Below are 16,928 nucleotides of genomic sequence, written 5' to 3'. Positions count from 1 at the left end.
CTTTATGCCCCGTGTATGTCTGCAATACGAACTTGGTATCTCTTAAGGGTATATGTGAGAATAGCCGGTGGTAATCCCTTCGATTTATGACTGATAGAGCTGATCCAGTGTCCAACTCCATTTTCACTTGGATTCCAGCTATTTTTAGCATGACCCAGATAGTTTGTAGGTCAGCTTCCTTACTCACATTGTGAATTCTCAGACTACCCAGCTCCTGGCCGTTTGGGTCTGAGTCTGAATTCTGTTCTTCTGAACTCTTCTCAGCCACCTTGTGTACCTTGTTGTACTTTTCCTGTGATGGTTTCCTTTGGTTGTTGGTCCTTTGGTTGTTGGTCTTCTTCCCTGACCGGCATACCTTAGCTATGTGACCCAGTTTGCCACATTTCCTACATTCCTGGTTCTTAAACCAGCATTGGTTCTGGTCGTGTGTTGTCTTCCCACAACGATAGCATTTTGTTGTTGTCGAGGTAATTTGATCCACACTTAGTGCTGCTGTCTTTAGCTGCATTTCCGCAGTTCCCTTCGCTGCGGCTTCGTGCGATGCTGCAATAAGGACAGCCCTGTCAAGTGTAAGGTCGTTCTCTTCGAGTAGTCGCTTTTGCGTTCCTTCCTTTGCCAACCCGCACACGAACTTGTCTCGCAATGCCTCTGTCAGATTCCCTCCAAACTGGCAGTATTTCGCTAGTCTACGCAGTTCGACCAAGTATTCTGCGTTGCTTTCGTCTTTCCGTTGCGTTCTCGCATAGAATTTGAATCGTTCCGCCAACATCAACGGTGTGGGGTTCAAGTGATCCTTCAGAACAGCCACAATATCATCGAAAGTCTAATCCGCCGGTTTAGCTGGTGATAGTAGATGCTTCAAGAGCCCGTATGTCTTCGCGCCCATCGAGTTTAGCAAGGTTATAGCTTTGTCATCTTCTTCTATTTTATTGGCCTCACAATAGATCTCGATGCGTTCCACGTACATGGCCCAGTCTTCTACCTCGGCATTAAAATCATTGATGTTACCACGCTTAGGCATCTCCCTCTCTTTCTGATAACACCCCGAATTATTTCTTTAACTTATTTTTTTTTCTAAGATGGCGGTTTTCCCGTGAAAATGGCGGTTTCCCGCGCTTATCTTCCCTCCCCGCCCACTTCAATGGTGGTTTCCCGCTTCTGTCTTCTTCCCCGCCTAATGGCGGCTTCCCGCGTTTCTTCCCTAGCGGGAGGGGTACACTTTCCCCCACAGGCGACGGCCGCTGGCTTCCAGATTCACAGCCTGCGCGTCGGCTTCAGTGCTTTCCCTTTTCTCGGCAAGGCAACCGGCGCTGGGTACACCCCATTGACGGCGAACAGGTTCAGCCGCTGGGCTGGCTCTCGCTCAGTTCCCCTTGCCCGGGCTCGGTCTCTCTCCCGCTCTCTCGGCTCTACCGGCGCTGAGTACACCCCGTTGACGGAGAACAGTTTCAGCCGCTGGACTGGCTCTCGCGCAGTCTCCCTTGGTCGGCTCTGCCTCTCCCAGCCGTCTCGCAGTCCGGTGCTTCCCTCCCCGGCTGCGGCTGAGTTTTTATATCTTCCCGCGCCTACGCTCCCGGTCGCTGCGCTTCGTGGCTTCGGTCGCTGCCCGGCCTTTTTCGCCGGTCGCGGTCTAGCTGTCTCACGACGCCGTTGCGTCCCCAGCCTGTCTGTACCGTGGCTTCCTTGCTCCACGCTGCCCCAGTCTCAGCGCCTCTGGGCCCGACTTCTGTCCGGCTCCTTTCCCCCTCGACCGTGGTCGAGTGCACCGCCCTTATCCTCCGGTTATTCTTTTTACTTTTCCCTTACTCAGTCACCGTGGCCGCCTTGCTTCTCGTGCTGATCGGCTCACTCCTCACCGTGGCAGAAGGGACAGTCAGTGCCTGTTGCTGATGGAAGTCTTTGTCTCTGAATTCTTCCTCCTTTCCAGCTCTGCAGACTCGAGTTTTCTCCCAGCAGAATGACGAGGGCGGTTGCCTCTTCTCGACGCTCGTTAACTGCTTCGGAATTATTGTTGCCGCAGGGTACAATCGGACTCGTCGCCACTGTAAAGTCTGTGGGTTGTTTAGTTAATTAATACACAGACTCCAAGAGTAACTTAAAACAGGACTTTACTATTCGAAGGTCAGGACGAATCTGCCCAATAACTCCTGGCACAACACTTATATACTGGTGTGGTCACCGTCGGTATTACCGTATACAGAAGCCAAACAAAGTAGTGCCACACCTAAAATAGTTCTCTTAAAGGTGAACGGTTACATACAATAGTTCTCTTAAAGGTAGACGGGTACATACACGACAGACCCTAACATCGGCGTTAGCCGGTAGCGCTGCGCCGGCACCGATGACGTCATCGGTGTGCGCAGCGCCCCGGTTGCAATGCTATTCCGGCCTGATGGCCAAATTCAGTTGCGGCCGCCTCGCCCGTGGCAGCCACAAACAGCGTTTGTGAAACGGGGTCTTGCAGCTCCGAAAGGCCGGCGCATAAAGGTGGAGCGGCGGCCGGCCGCTTTCCCGGCGGCCGCCTGCCCGCACCTCCCTCCCCGGACTCCTGCACCACCCCCCCGCGGCACTGATGTCTGTGTCCCACGAGCCCGGCACTTCTCCGTGGTGCCGGGCTCATTTGCCGGGGTAATCCACCGGTGATCTGACGGCTGCAGGCAGCTCCTCCTTAAGAGAAGGAGGAGGCCTGCAGTACCCCAGCCTGCCGCACCGCATCGGGTGCCGCAGCGGGAGCTGAACGCCTGAAAGTGACATTTAACGCCCCTAGCGAGGCGGCTAAACCCTGCAATAGCGCCCGCCGCCGTCTTGGCCCGTCGCAACTGAATTTTAGGTGGGCGCTACGGGAATCCTGGCGAGCGCTAAATTTCGGGCGCAAAAGACCTGGCAGGGCCATACCGAATTTCTAGGCCAAGGAGTTACACTCCAAGGGCAGTGGAAGGCAGACTGGTCACAAATTAAGCTGCACACATACCCAATACTCCATTACTTCATTGCAGGAGGAAAAAAAAAAAAGCACAAAAGTTCATAGTAGGGATGGATTTAGAAGCAGGATAAGAGTGCCGAAGGAGTTTTTGTAAAGTATTTTCTAGAGGGATATGGAGCAGACAATCAATCGCTCCCTATGCCAAAAGAACATTTTGGAAAGGGAACCAGTAGATGTGGTGTATCTGGATTTTCAGAAGACCTTCGATAAGCTCCCACATAAGAGGTTGGTGAACAAAATTAGGGCACATGGAATTGGGGGTAATATACTTGCATGGATTGAAAATTGATTAACAGACAGAAAACAAAGTAGGGATAAACGGGTCTTTTTCAGGATGGCAGGCTGTGACTAGTGGGGTACTACAAGGATCAGTGCTTGAGCCCCAGCTATTCACAATCTATATCAATGATTTGGATGAGGGGACTAAATGTAACATTTCCAAATTTGCTGATGATACAAAGCTTGGTGGCAGTGGCAGTTGTGAAGAAGATATGAAGAGGCTTTAAGGGGATCTCGACAGGCTCAGTGAGTGGGTGAGAGCATGGCAGATGGAATATAATTCCATCTGGATAAATGTGAAGTTATCCACTTTGGTAGAAAAAACAGAAAGGCAGAGTATTTCCTAAATGGTGAAAGATTGGGGAATGCAGATGCTCTAAGGGACCTGGGTGTCCTTGTACATGAGTCACTGAAAATGAATGTGCAGGTGCAGCAAGCCATTAGGAAGGCAAATGGCATGCTGGCCTTCATTACAAGAGGATTTGAGTACAGGAGTAAAGAAGTCTTACTCCAATTACAGGAAAATCTCGATTTACCGGCACCTAATTAACCGGAAATCTCTGTTAACCGGCAAAATTCAGGAGTAAGTTCAGGTAAGTTTTACTTCATATTAGTGGCAGTTCCTGGATCTGTGGCTGTGTAACTGGGGCTCCTACACTTGTTGCTAAGCAACAAGGACGCTTGGTCTGTGGCCGGAGTTCCTGCACATGTTGCTAAGCAACAGGGAAGCCTGGATTTGTTGCTGTGTACGGAGCTCTCGTACCTTTTAACTATACCTCTCTGTAATCCGGACTTTTTGATAAACCGGCACCACGCCGGTCCCGGATACCAAAGAGTTTCTTGTATATAGGGCCTTGATGAGACCACACCTGGAGCACTGTGTACAATTTTGGTCTCCTTACCTAAGAAAGGATATACTTGCCATAGAGGCAGTGCAATGAAGGTTCACGAGATTGATTCCTGGGATGGCGGGACTGTCGTATGAGAAGAGATTGAGTAAACTAGGCCTGTATTCTCTTGAATTCAGAAGAATGAGAGGGGATCTCATTGAAGCATATAAAATTATTACAGGGCTTGATAGGATGGATGCTGGGAGAATGTTTCCCTTGGCTGGGGAGTCTAGAACCAGGGGCCACAGCCTCAGGATAAAGGGTAGGCCATTCATGACTGAGATGAGAAGACATTTCTTCACAGAGGGTGGTGAATCTTTGGAATTCTCTGCCCCAGAGGGCTGTGGAGGCTCAGTCATTGGTATATTCAAAACTGAAGTCGATAGATTTCTGACTAGTAAAGGCATCAAGGGATATAGGACGATAGGGCCGGTGAATGGAGTTGAGGCAGAAGATCAGCCATGATCTCATTAAATGGCGGAGCAGGCTGGAGGGGCAGAGTGGCCTACTCCTGCTCCTATTTCTTATGTTCTTATGAAATGATTTGTGGAGTGATACTTGTATGACTTTGTATCCATCAAGTACGCATCTATGGCATTTCCTGAATCGATACACTCCAATTTCCTCAAAGGACACCATTAAATTTTGTAACATGACTCACCTTTTACAAATTGCTAGTGGCTATTCTTAATTAACCCACGCATTTCTAAGTGAGTATTAATTTTATCCGATACTATAACCTTTCAAAAGTTACCTACTACTGACTTTTATGCTGACTCATCTATAATTACCTGGTTTATCCCATTCTGAACAGAGGTACTACAGTGGCAATCCTCCAACCACTGGCACAACCTCCACATTCCAAGGATGTTTGATTATATACGGAGTTCCTACAATTTTTGCAGGGCTACTACCTTATTTATAAGTTATCCTATCTAATTGTTCCACCTCCTTCTCTTTCATTGTCACAACCATGAAAACTAAGCTAAGTAATCATTTAGCATGAGACTGTTAAAAAACCATGACCGTTCTGACATAAGGTCATCGACCTAAAACATTAACTCGGTTTCTCTGACCTGCTAAGTATTTCCAGCATTTTGTGTTTTGATTGCAGATTTCCAGCATCCGCAGTATTTTGCATTTGTATTTATTTAGTATTTCAACCATTCCATCATTCATGATTTTTTTTTCCATTTCTGATCAACTTACCCTATTAACTATTCTTTTGATCTATAAAATCCTTTATAATTTTCCTTTATATTACCAACCTGTCTTTCTTCATTCTCTCTCAATCTTTCTAATCTTCTTATGTTAATCTATATTATCTACTATGCACATGATTTCCTTTTGTTATTATCCCTAGATTTCACATTTGCCTCTTTTTTTTGATAAAGTTAAATTTTATTTTAATTTTCTGACTCATCCGGGGAACTCTAGCTTTTGTTCTACCCTCATGTCTTGTGAAAATCTGTCCAGTTTGTACCCGAAGCATTTCCTGCTGGAACATTTCTCATCATTTGTGCATGGTTTTATACGCCAATTTTTCTTCCCAATTTGTTTCAGTTAGTTCGCTTATTATAATTTGTGAGCCATGGCTCAGTGGTAGGACTCTCGTTCCCGAGGCAAAGGTTGTCGGTTCAAGGTCCACTCTAGAGATTTTAGCACATAATCCAGGCTGACGCTTCAGTGCAGTACTGAGGGTGTACTGCAGTGTCAGAGGTGCCGTCTTTCGCATGAGATGATTAACCAAGGCCCCATCTACCCTCTCAAGTGGACTTACAAATTGTCTGCATGTTTCCTTCTTTACAAGTGACTACACTTCAAAAGTATAGTCTTTGGCTGTAAAGCGCTTTGGGACGTCCAGAGGTTGTGAAAGACACTATGTAAATGCAAGTCTTTCTTTCTTTATTGAAACTGACTGTTTTCAGTCAAGTTATCTTTCTATATACTTCTTAAAAATCAAACCTAAATTACATTATGGTTGCTATTTCTAGATGTTTCCCATCCCATACATATTTGCTCCAATTCATTTCCTCCAACTGGATCCGGTACTGCCCATTCACTTTTTGGACATAAAGCAGAAATTGGCCCACATCTTTACCACTTGCATTACTCTTTGAGCCCAGTCTATCTCTGGATAAATTAGTCACTCATTAGTATTGTCCGGTTGTTCCTGTATTTTTCTCTTATTTGATTACTTAGCTTTTCCACTGCTCATTTCCAGGTGTTTCACAGTTCTTAATATACTTCCACTAAAAGGAACAGTTCCCTTCCTGTTCTTGAACTCTAATCCAATAGATGCAGCATTTTTGCACCACCTGTATGTTCTACTGCTGAAATGGAATCTTTGATCAAAATCGCAAGGGTTGCCAACCCACCCGGCTTGCCCGAGTGTCTTCCAAAAATGAACGATTGATCTCCTGGGCACTGCTGCTGATGACCAGGGAGAAAAGTACTTGTGCCTGCAAACCTCCGTGGCCCATACTTTCAATTCATACTGTGTAAAAATATCTATTTAAAAATAAAGTTCAATGTATCTCGAGTTTCAGTTCCAAAAAGGGAAAATGGATTGAATGACAATCCAAACAGCCAGACGTTATGCAATCCAATGTAGTCATTAAAGTAATCAGCATTGGTAAGAAGTGGGACTAATGATTGGGGGGGCTGACAATTTGTCAATTCACCCACATCTCCCACAAACAGAAATCCAGAACCCAGTGGCTGCACTGGTTCACAACGTACTGGTGTTTGCTCATGAGGAAAAATATCAGAAGTTCAATTTGCAACACAATGCACTCTTAAAAGAACACATATTGCAATGATGCAACTTAAGGAATGTGATCGTAAGAAGCTTTAAACTTGTGAAACAATCAGAAAATGGAAGATCTTTGTTTTTTTTTTAAACAAATGGCCCAATAGGTTTAAAATTTCAAATTGCATTTGATCCCGAAATTAACATTTTTATAATGCCGTTGAATCCCAACAGAAAAACTCTCCTCATTTCCTGTCTGACAAGTCTGCAACTGGTATTTTTTTTTTATATTCGTTAATAGGATCTGGGCATCACCAGTATTTATTGCCCATCCCAAATTGCCTTTGAGAAGGTGATGACATGGACCATGTACAGCAGGCACCTCAAAGCACTGGAGAGGTACCACCAACGCTGCCTCCGCAAGATCCTGCAAATCCATCGGCAGAATAGGCGCACCAACGTCAGTGTTCTTGCTCAGGCCAACATCCCCAGCATCGAAGCTCTGACCACGCTCAATCAGCTCTGATGGACGGGTCACATTGTCCGCATGCCCGATACGAGACTCCCAAAACAAGCGCTCTATTCGGAGCTCCGGCATGGCAAGAGAGCCCCAGGTGGGCAGAGGAAACGCTTCAAGGACATCCTCAAAGCCTCCTTGAAAAAGTGTAACATCCCCACCAACACCTGGGAATCCCTGGCCCAAGACCGCACAAAGTGGAGGAGAAGCATCCGGGAAGGCGCCGAACACCTCGAGTCTCTTCGCCGGGAGCAAGCAGAAGCCAAGCGCAGGCAGCGCAAGGAGCGCACGTCAACCCAAGCACCCCTTCAACTACCATCTGCCCCACCTGTGACAGAGACTGTAGGTCCCGCATTGGACTCATCAGCCACCTGCGAACTCATTTTTAATGTGGAAGTAAGTCATCCTCGGTTCCGAGGGACTGCCTAAGAAGAAGAAGAAGGTGAGCCGCCGCCTTGAACTGCTGCAGTCTGTGTGGTGAAGGTGAACTGGTATGTGGAGGAAACTCTACATTCCGGTTCTGTTCTTCCCCATTGGGAGTATTTTGTTAGATAGAGTGAACAAAGTTTGGAAATTACATTTGTGTATGTGGAATTTCAGGTGATTTCCTCTTCTGCATTTAATAACTCACTGGAGTCTGGGATCATTCCAAATCAACTGGAGGGAGGCTCATGTTGCATCAATATACAAAAAGGGCGAAGTCAGAATGGGAAAATAATACGCCCATAAGCTTGACGTAGTTATAGGAATGCTGTCAGAAGGGTTCATTAGGGAGTCACTGTATGACCACCTTGACAGAATAGGTTATTAGAGACTTGCAACATCTCAAAAAGGTAGTCATATCTTATTAAGCTGGTTGAATTCTTCAATAGGCTACGAGATACCATATTCATGACCATCCTCTCGATCCTACCATCATGTGGCCACTCTACCCCCATTGTCTAGTTCACAGACAAGGTAATCTTTGATCACTTCCTTCTTTCACACACATCCCCCAACTTCTTCCAACTATTCAGATTACAGCATTCCCTCGGTTTACAATTCAGTGTAAAAGACGTCTACAGTCAGCAGCATTCACTTAATGTATAAGCTTCTAAAAGTCCAGGGAGATTCACCAATCAGACTTAACTGATACTCTTGGGTTTTCAGGCAATTGCAACGGGTTTTGACAATTGATTCATTTCTAGAATTAGTTCAAGTGCTATGGTAACTGCTCAGTTTATACTAGAACAACAGAAACAGCTGCATTTGCTCAAGCTTGTATTAAATATTTATTTCCAAGTCATGCCATCTGTCCACCAAAAGCCAGAGAAATCCTGCGCAGGATAGGAAGTAAAAAAAACATCTTGCCGACCTGCACATATGGGCTGTTCTGCTCAGCTTGTTGGCAGACAGAATCCAAAGTCAGTTTGGCTCAGTTGCTAACTCTTTCACTTCTGGGTCAAAATGTTGAGGGTTCAAGCCAGGCACTGGGGATTGACACCAAACCATCCATGATTGCTACTGCCTAGATTTATGGAAACACTACTTACAGTCACCCTCCAGCATACACACAATTCTGACTTAAGACGTATATCACCAGTCATTTGTCTATCACTGGGTCAATATTCCGAAATTCCCCAACACCACTGTGGGTGCACTGTCAGCACAAAGACTGCAGACAGTCAAAGAGAAGGCCTACAATCTTCTGCCAGTCTTGTCCACATCCCAAAAGTAAATATGATTTTAAAAATCCACCCAAGACTGCAGTGCAGAACTGAAGGACATCAGCATCGTTGGAAGTGCCAGATAAGATGTTAAACCAAGCTCCTGCCTATTCAGATGGATGCTGGAAATCGTGTGACATTATTCAAAAGATAAGGTGGAATTGCTCCCAGTGCTCTGGTTAACATTTCTTCTTCAAGCAGTAAGAACATAAGAAATAGGAGCAGGAGTAGGCTATTTGCCCCCTCGAGCCTGCTCCACCATTCAATAAGATCATGGTTGATCTTCTACCTCAACTCCACTTTCTTGCACATATCCCTTAATATCCAAAAATCTATCGATCTCTGTCTTGAATATACTCAACGACAGCCTCCACAGCCCTCTGGGGTAGAGAATTCCAAAGATTCACCACCCTCTGAATGAAGAAATTTCTCCTCATCTCAGTCCTAAATGGCCGACCCCTTATTCGGAGACTGTGACCCCTAGTTATCGACTCCCCAGCCAGGGGAAACATTCTCCCTGCATCTACCCTGTCAAGCTCTGTAAGAAATTTGTATGTTTCAATGGGATCACCTCTCATTCTTCTAAACTCTAGAGAATATAGGTCTCGTCTACTCAATCTCTCCTCATGGGACAATTCCCCCATCCCAGGAAACAGTCTGGTGAACCTTCATTGCACTCCCTCTATGGCAAGTATATGCTTCCTCGGTAAGGAGACCAAAACTGTACACAATACTCCAGGTGTGGTCTCACCAGGGCCCTATATAATTGCAGTAAGACATCTTGGCCTAGAAATTCACTTTGGGCCCGCCAGCTGGCGTGCGCCCAAAAGTTAGCGCTGAGCGCGGAGCCAGTTGCGCCCGTCAGATATTCAGTTTTTGCGCCCCAAGTCGGAACCGGGCGCTATTCCAGGGTGTGCCTGCCCCCGCTTGGGGCGCTGAAACTGAATTTCAGCGCTCTAGGCGCCGCTGCGCCACCCGCTGCGGAGCGGCAGGCTGCGGTACTGCATTCCTCCTCCTTCTCTTAAGGGGGAGGTGCCTGCAACGGGGAGATCGCCGCTGGATAGTGCCGGCAAATGAGCCCGGCACCACGGAGAAGTGCCGGGTTCGTGGAAAGCAGCCGGCAATGCCGTGGGGGGGGGGGGGGGGCGTGGAGGAGGCCAGGGAAGGAGGTGCGGGCAGGCGGCCGCCGAAAAAGCGGCCGGCCGCACCTCCACCTTAAAGCGCCCCACTAAGGCTACAGTACGGCCCCGTTTTCTGATCGCTGTTTGCGGCCGCTGCGGAAGAGGCGGCCGCAACTAAATATGGGGGTCGGGCCGGTACCGGGGCACTGCGCACACCGATGACGTCATCGGTGCCGGCGCAGCGCTAACGGCTACCGCCGCCATTACCGCTGCGCTGAATATCAGCGCAAACTCCTCTATTGGCACAGAAGCCCTCTTTGGGCGGTAACTGGCCGCAAAGCTGGCAGCGCCTTACTGAATTTCTAGGCCCTTTACTCTTATACTCAAATCCTCTTGTAATAAAGGCCAACATACCATTTGCTTTCCTAATTGTTTCCTGTACCTGCATGTTAACTTTCAGTGAATTGTGTAGAAGGACACCCACGTCCCTCTGAACACCAACATTCCCATTTAAAAAACTCTGCTTTTCTATTTTTCCTACCAAAGTGGATAACTTCACATTTCTCCACATTATATTCCATTTGCCATGTTCTTGCCCACTCACTTAGCCTGTCTATATCCCCTTGAAGCCTCTTTGCATCCTCCTCACAACTTACATTCCCACCCAGCTTTGTACCATCAGCAAACTTGGATATATTACATTTGCTCCCCTCATCCAAATCATTGATCTGGATTGTGAATAGCTGAGGCCCAAGCACTGATCCTTGCGGTACCCCACTAGTTACAGCATGCCAACCTGAAAATGACCCGTTTATTCCTACTCTCTGTTTTCTTCCATTAACCAATCCTCAATCCATGCTAGTATATTACCCCCAATCCGATGAGCCCTAATTTTGTTCAATAACCTCGAGTGATACCTTATCGAATGCCTTCTGAAAACCCAAATATACCACATCCACTGGTTCCCCCTTATCTATTTTACTAGTTACAACCTCAAAAAACTCTAACAGATTTGTCAAACACGATTTCCCTTTCATAAATCAGTATCGACTCTGCCCAATCCTATTATTATTTTTTAAGTGCCCTGTTACCACGTCCTTAATAATAGATTCTAGCATTTTCCTTACTACGGATGTCAGGCTAACTGGTCTGTAGTTTCCAGTTTTCTCTTTCCCTCCTTTCTTAAATAGTGAGGTTGCATTTGCTACCTTCCAATCCGCTGGAACCATTCTAGAATCTATGGAATTTTGGAAGATGACAACCAATGCATGCACTATCTCTACAGCCACCTCTTTCAAAACCCTCGGATGTAGGCCATCAGGTCCAGGGGATTTATCGGTTTCAGTCCCATTAATTTGTCCAGTACTTTTTTTTTTACTAAAACTAATTTCTTTGAGTTCCTCATTCTCGCTAGAGCCTTGGTTCTCTACAATTTCCAGGAGGTTTTTTTGCATCTTCTTCCGTGAAGACAGACAAAGTATTGGTTTAATTTCTCTGCCATTTCCTTATTCCCCATTATAATTTGTCCTGTCTCAGCCTTTAAGGGACCCACATTTACTTTTGCTAATCTTTTCCTTTTTACAATACTGCCACAATAGATTGATAGTTCATCTCATGGCTGTTTGTGGCATATTGCTGCCTAAGTTACAGTCTCTGGACATGAAAAAAATAATTAATTTTGTGAAATGGCCTATGATATTGATGTGAAAGGCTTTGCAAAATGCAAGTTTTTTTCCTCATTGCCACTTGCCCGTCTGTAATCATTTTTGTAATTGGGGCAACTTCTTTTCTGGATATAAAGAACTAGAAAATGCCTATACAGAAAGGCAAATGCAAATCCTTTTCACTGACCTATTGCTCAACATGTTGGCAAGCCAGAAAACGTGACTTAGCTTCCGTTACCCTATGGGACGGACAGTTCATCTCCAGAATTACCCGCAGGAACCATCTGTTTTGGTGATGGGCAGCACCACTTTATTTACCATGCCAGGTTGCCGTTGGCAACAGCACAGTGAAGTACATAAACTATTAAACTAAGGCTCCGAAGTGTGAAATTGAAAATGTCTGGAAGAGTTGGATTTTGAGATTTATTTATTTTATTTTTTTTAATAAATGGTGCAGAGTCAGACAGGGTTTAAAGGTATTGTGACATGTGATAGGCCAAAAGCAAGTGAGTTGGGAATTTAAGAGTGAAGGCCTGAGGGGGCATGGGGAAGAGTTGATGGTTGCAATAGTGGGACTGAATGTGGATTGTAAGGGAGATGAGCAATTGGTCAGAGATAGCCTTGTCAGAGATGGATGCAGAGAGGCCACGGGATGGCCAAGGATATAGGTAGGACATTTCTATGAATGGAAAGATTGGGAGAGACAACAGGAGGTCAAAAGCAAGGGGGCTAGGGGAGTTTTATTTTAGATTGAGGATGACAAGCAGGGGCTAAGGGAATAGAGAAAGTAGGCTATTTTGGAATGGAAGTCAGCATGGGAGGGAAAATGGTAAATGACAAGGATATTAAATGACAGGAATGAGGGATTGAAGCGGGTAATGTAGTCAGAACAGCTGATGCCAGTGGAGTGGTAGTAAAGGCAAGGCCTGATTTGTTGAGGTTCATGTCATGGATATGCTGTGGCCCTCATAACCAAAACACACCTTATCTTCCTTGACCCCACCACGGCATTTAACACAGTCAACCAAGCCATCCTCCTCTAATACTTCTCCTCCGTTAGACTACCATTGCATGTTCAACCTGTCCCAATGCAGTGTTTGCATCTGTAACAACAGTTTCTCCTCCTATCATCACACTTCACCTCTGGAGTTCCCCCAAGGATCCATTTTGGCCACATCCTCAGCTACATGCTGCCCCTCAGTGACATCGGTCATAAACACACACAGCCAGCTTCCAAAGGATTGCAGAGACATCTTCAACTTCTTACGTTCCAACTTTCGGATCGCCACAACATCCAACTTTCTCAAATCCACAGCTGAAATCATGTCCCACATTAACTGCTTCTTGCCAATCATCCTCTTCTCCAATGACCTACAGAAGCTCCCTATGTATCAAATGTAAAAATCACGCTCATCTACAAATCTCTCCGTAATCTGCACCATTCTCTGCCTCATACAACCTTATATTCCCTCCTATCCCAGGATGACTCTGGCCTTCTACTCATCCCGCGTACTCACTCTGTTCTATTGTTGGTGGGAGAACCTTCAGCTATCTCAGCCTCACACTCTGGAACTAAACTTCTCCACCTTGCTTTATCTTTAAAAGCCTTCTGAAAGCCAAGCTTTTGATGACCTCTCAACTCCTTCATAAAGGCTTAACTGTCCATTCTAACTTCCTCTGAAACACCTGGAGATGTTATACTGTGTTTACTGTGCTATAGAAATGCCAGTAATTGTTCAGTAAATTCAAGAAAGCAGCCTCCGCCTGCTTCACGACGACATGCAAGCCATGATCCTGACCAACAGTTCCACCACAGACCCAATTCACATACGAACCGGGGTCAAGCAAGGCTGTGTCATCGCACCAGCGCTCTTCTCGATCTTCCTTGCTGCAATGCTCCATCTCACCCTCAGTAAGCTCCCCGCTGGAGTGGAGCTAATTTACAGGACAAACGGGAAACTGTTCAAACTCCGTCACCTCCAGTCCAGACCCAAGGTCGTCCCATCCTCTGTCGTCAAATTACAGTATGCAGACAATGCTTGCGTCTGCACTTACTCGGAGGTCGAACTCCAAACCATCGTCAACACCTTCACCGAAGCGTACGAGAGCATGGGCCTTACACTAAACATCCGTAAGACAAAGGTCCTCTACAAACCTGCCCCCGCCACACAGTGCTGCCCCCCGATTATCAAAATCCACGAACAGGCCTTGGGCAACGTGGACCACTTTCCATACCTCAGGAGCCTACTGTCAACGACAAAGCCCAACACCACCTTCAGTGTGCCAGTGCAGTCTTCGGTCGCTGGGGGAAGAGAGTGTTTGAAGACCAGGGCCTCAAACCCGGCACTAAGCTCATGGTCTACAGAGCAGCCGTGATACCCGCCCTCCTGTATGCCTCAGAGACATGGACCATGTACAGCAGGCACCTCAAAGCACTGGAGAGGTATCACCAATGCTGCCTCCGCAAGATCCTGCAAATTCATTGGCAGGATAGGCGCACCAACGTCAGTGTTCTTGCTCAGGCCAACATCGAAGCTTTGACCACGCTCAATCAGCTCCGATGGACGGGTCACATCGTCCGCATGCCCAATACAAGACTCCCAAAACAAGCGCTCTACTCGGAGCTCCGACATGGCAAGAGAGCCTCAGGTGGACAGAGGAAACGCTTCAAGGACACCCTCAAAGCCGCCTTGAAAAAGTCTAACATCCCCACTGACACCTGGGAATCCCTGGCCCAAGACCACACGAAGTGGAGGAGAAGCATCCGGGAATGCGCCGAATACCTCGAGTCTCTTCATCGGGAGCAAACGGAAGCCAAGCGCAAGCAGCGCACATCAACCCAAGCACCCCACCCACCCGCCCCTTCAACCACCGTCTGCCCCACCTGTGAGAGAAACTGTAGGTCCTGCATTGGACTCATTCGTCACCTGAGAACTCATTTTTAATGTGGAAGCAAGTCATCCTCGGTTCCGAGGGACTGCCCAAGAAGAAGGATAGAAATGCCAGTAATTGTTCAGTAAATTCAAGAAACCAACCCGTTGAACATTTGTTTTTTTGCAGGCCCAAGTTCTTTAAGCAAGAATGTGATTATGGACTTGTACGTAACTGGTGGGAAAGGTACGTAACTGGTGGGAAAGAAACCTATCAATGGGACTCCTAAAGAGAAAAAAACCATTAAATACCAAGTTGCAGTGCAATGCTTCACCATGCTTGTGACTTGGAAAAAGTGCAGTGTCTGGAGACCAGCTTTGGACTTGTGTAAAAGCAGGGCAGCAACACACAGAGATGAGAGGAGTCACTCTCCCAAAATAAGATGCATAATTGTATTTAAATAAAGTCAAATTGGTAAACTCACAGGTTCAACTAAGAGCCAAGCATTCAAACAAAACATCCCAGCACAGGCAAAGCGTGGGAGGTGTTCTTTCGTGCACATTACACACGATTCAAACTCGTTCATTCTCACAGGCAGGTAGCCTTTTAATTTTTTAATCACTCGAACAGCAAGGGTTTTTAAAATCACTTCAAAAACACGATATAGCAATACTTAAAAACTCCATTTACTAAAAAATATAAAACCCACAGGTAGCAAGAATTAAAAATTACTGGTCTCGTCACATGGACTACAGTAACACCTACTTCACAGAATGCTTTTAAAGCAGAGCGTAATACAGGCACAGTTGATAATTAGTTTCTAAAACTTGGTACTTAATCAGATGAAAATTAACAGGCAAGATATCTTACAGTCTGGCATGTAAACAACAGATTTTGCTTCAGATCGTAACATCACAACCAAACAAGTTTGCTCTCTGTCACTCAGTGGTTTACCTTACAACACAAAACCCTGCCAATCAAAGTAACCTTTTATAAAATCAGTCAATTTAATTGTCTTACCGGAGTCCCTACAAGTTAAATATGTCCTCTCTCAGTTCTGGGGACTGTGCTTCTCAGTTTGAATGCTCCACCTGAAGGATTTGCTTTCAGTATAATGAGCTCTTTCACTGCAAGCAACTTGACAAACGAGTTTTTCAACTTTTTTTTCTCTCTCCCACTGCAAAAGCAAACATTTATGACACCTTGCTGGCCAAGGAAACCGAAGTAAGAGCACTTCCTACTCCTTTAAAGCTGGGATGGGTCTGAAGTCACATGACTCCAGGTGCAGACAGAAACATCACCACTTTATTCTTTCTGTACTCCATTACTGAAGCTTCATTTGAATGTTCTGGGGTTATACTGTGAATTAATTAGGGTACTTTGTTACATTATAGAAGTGGTGACGCTTTAAAAATATAAACCTTTGAAACTAAAGTTAAGTTTCTTGACGGACAGGGAGAAATGTAGAAATTATGTTATGACCTTTTTTAAAAAAAGATGTGGAACAACAGCTACGCCCGCTGAATACCTGAAGGTAGACAGCTTGTGGCTATGATCCTCAATTAGGTAGAAAGGATACCATAAACTCACAGAAGAAAGAGTGCTGAGATTTGGTTGTGAATATAAAATTCGTTTTTTTTGTCTTGCCCCAGTTTTGACTGAGAGCTTGGAAAAAATGTGGCGTCAGGTGTTGTTACTAGGTAACAAATGGCCCCTATTTGCAAATTTAAGACAGCTGGTTTCAGCTGGTTTGTATGAAGAAAGAAAGGAAATGAGTATTGTTGACTGAGGGTTGGAACCTGAGAAGATGGTAATTACCAGGGAAACAAAAAGTAAAAGGGTTCTCTATTTAAATCAGGAAAATGGGAAAATTTCCCATAAATTAAAACAAAACCTCACGTTTTTCATTTTTCTTACCAACATTGATTTCTGACAAAGATGCAGCTCCTTTGGCACCAGTTGCCTGCAAGTATTTCACAAAAGTGGCCTTCCATGCATTGCGGATTAACAGTGAGTGTCTCTAAACTATTTGACTGCAGTGGGTAGCGCAGCCAAGATTGATCCTGTCCTCAAACAAAAAAAATACTACAGATGCTGTAAATCGAAAATAAAATTAGAGAAAGCTGGAAACACTCAGCTAGTCAG

At 45.7% G+C, this 16,928-nt stretch overlaps 1 protein-coding gene across 1 annotated transcript in view; it reads right to left on the bottom strand.

Annotated features, from left to right (window-relative positions):
- atp8b1 (ATPase phospholipid transporting 8B1) overlaps positions 1-15,984 on the bottom strand; it is a 225,627-nt gene extending 209,643 nt beyond the window's left edge. Inside the window, exon 1 of the mRNA XM_085974400.1 lies at positions 15,804-15,984. The gene's annotated coding sequence lies outside the window, so the exon portion shown is untranslated. The remainder of the gene's footprint in view (positions 1-15,803) is intronic.
- Positions 15,985-16,928: the final 944 nt, after the last annotated feature.

The sequence above is a fragment of the Somniosus microcephalus genome, chromosome 2 (genome assembly GCF_052327205.1).
Source record: "Somniosus microcephalus isolate GS21.2 chromosome 2, FLI_Smic_1.0, whole genome shotgun sequence".
NCBI classification, from domain to species: Eukaryota; Metazoa; Chordata; class Chondrichthyes; order Squaliformes; family Somniosidae; genus Somniosus; species Somniosus microcephalus.
Note: the sequence above shows the minus strand (reverse complement) of the source record. Positions and strands in the feature narration are given on the sequence as shown.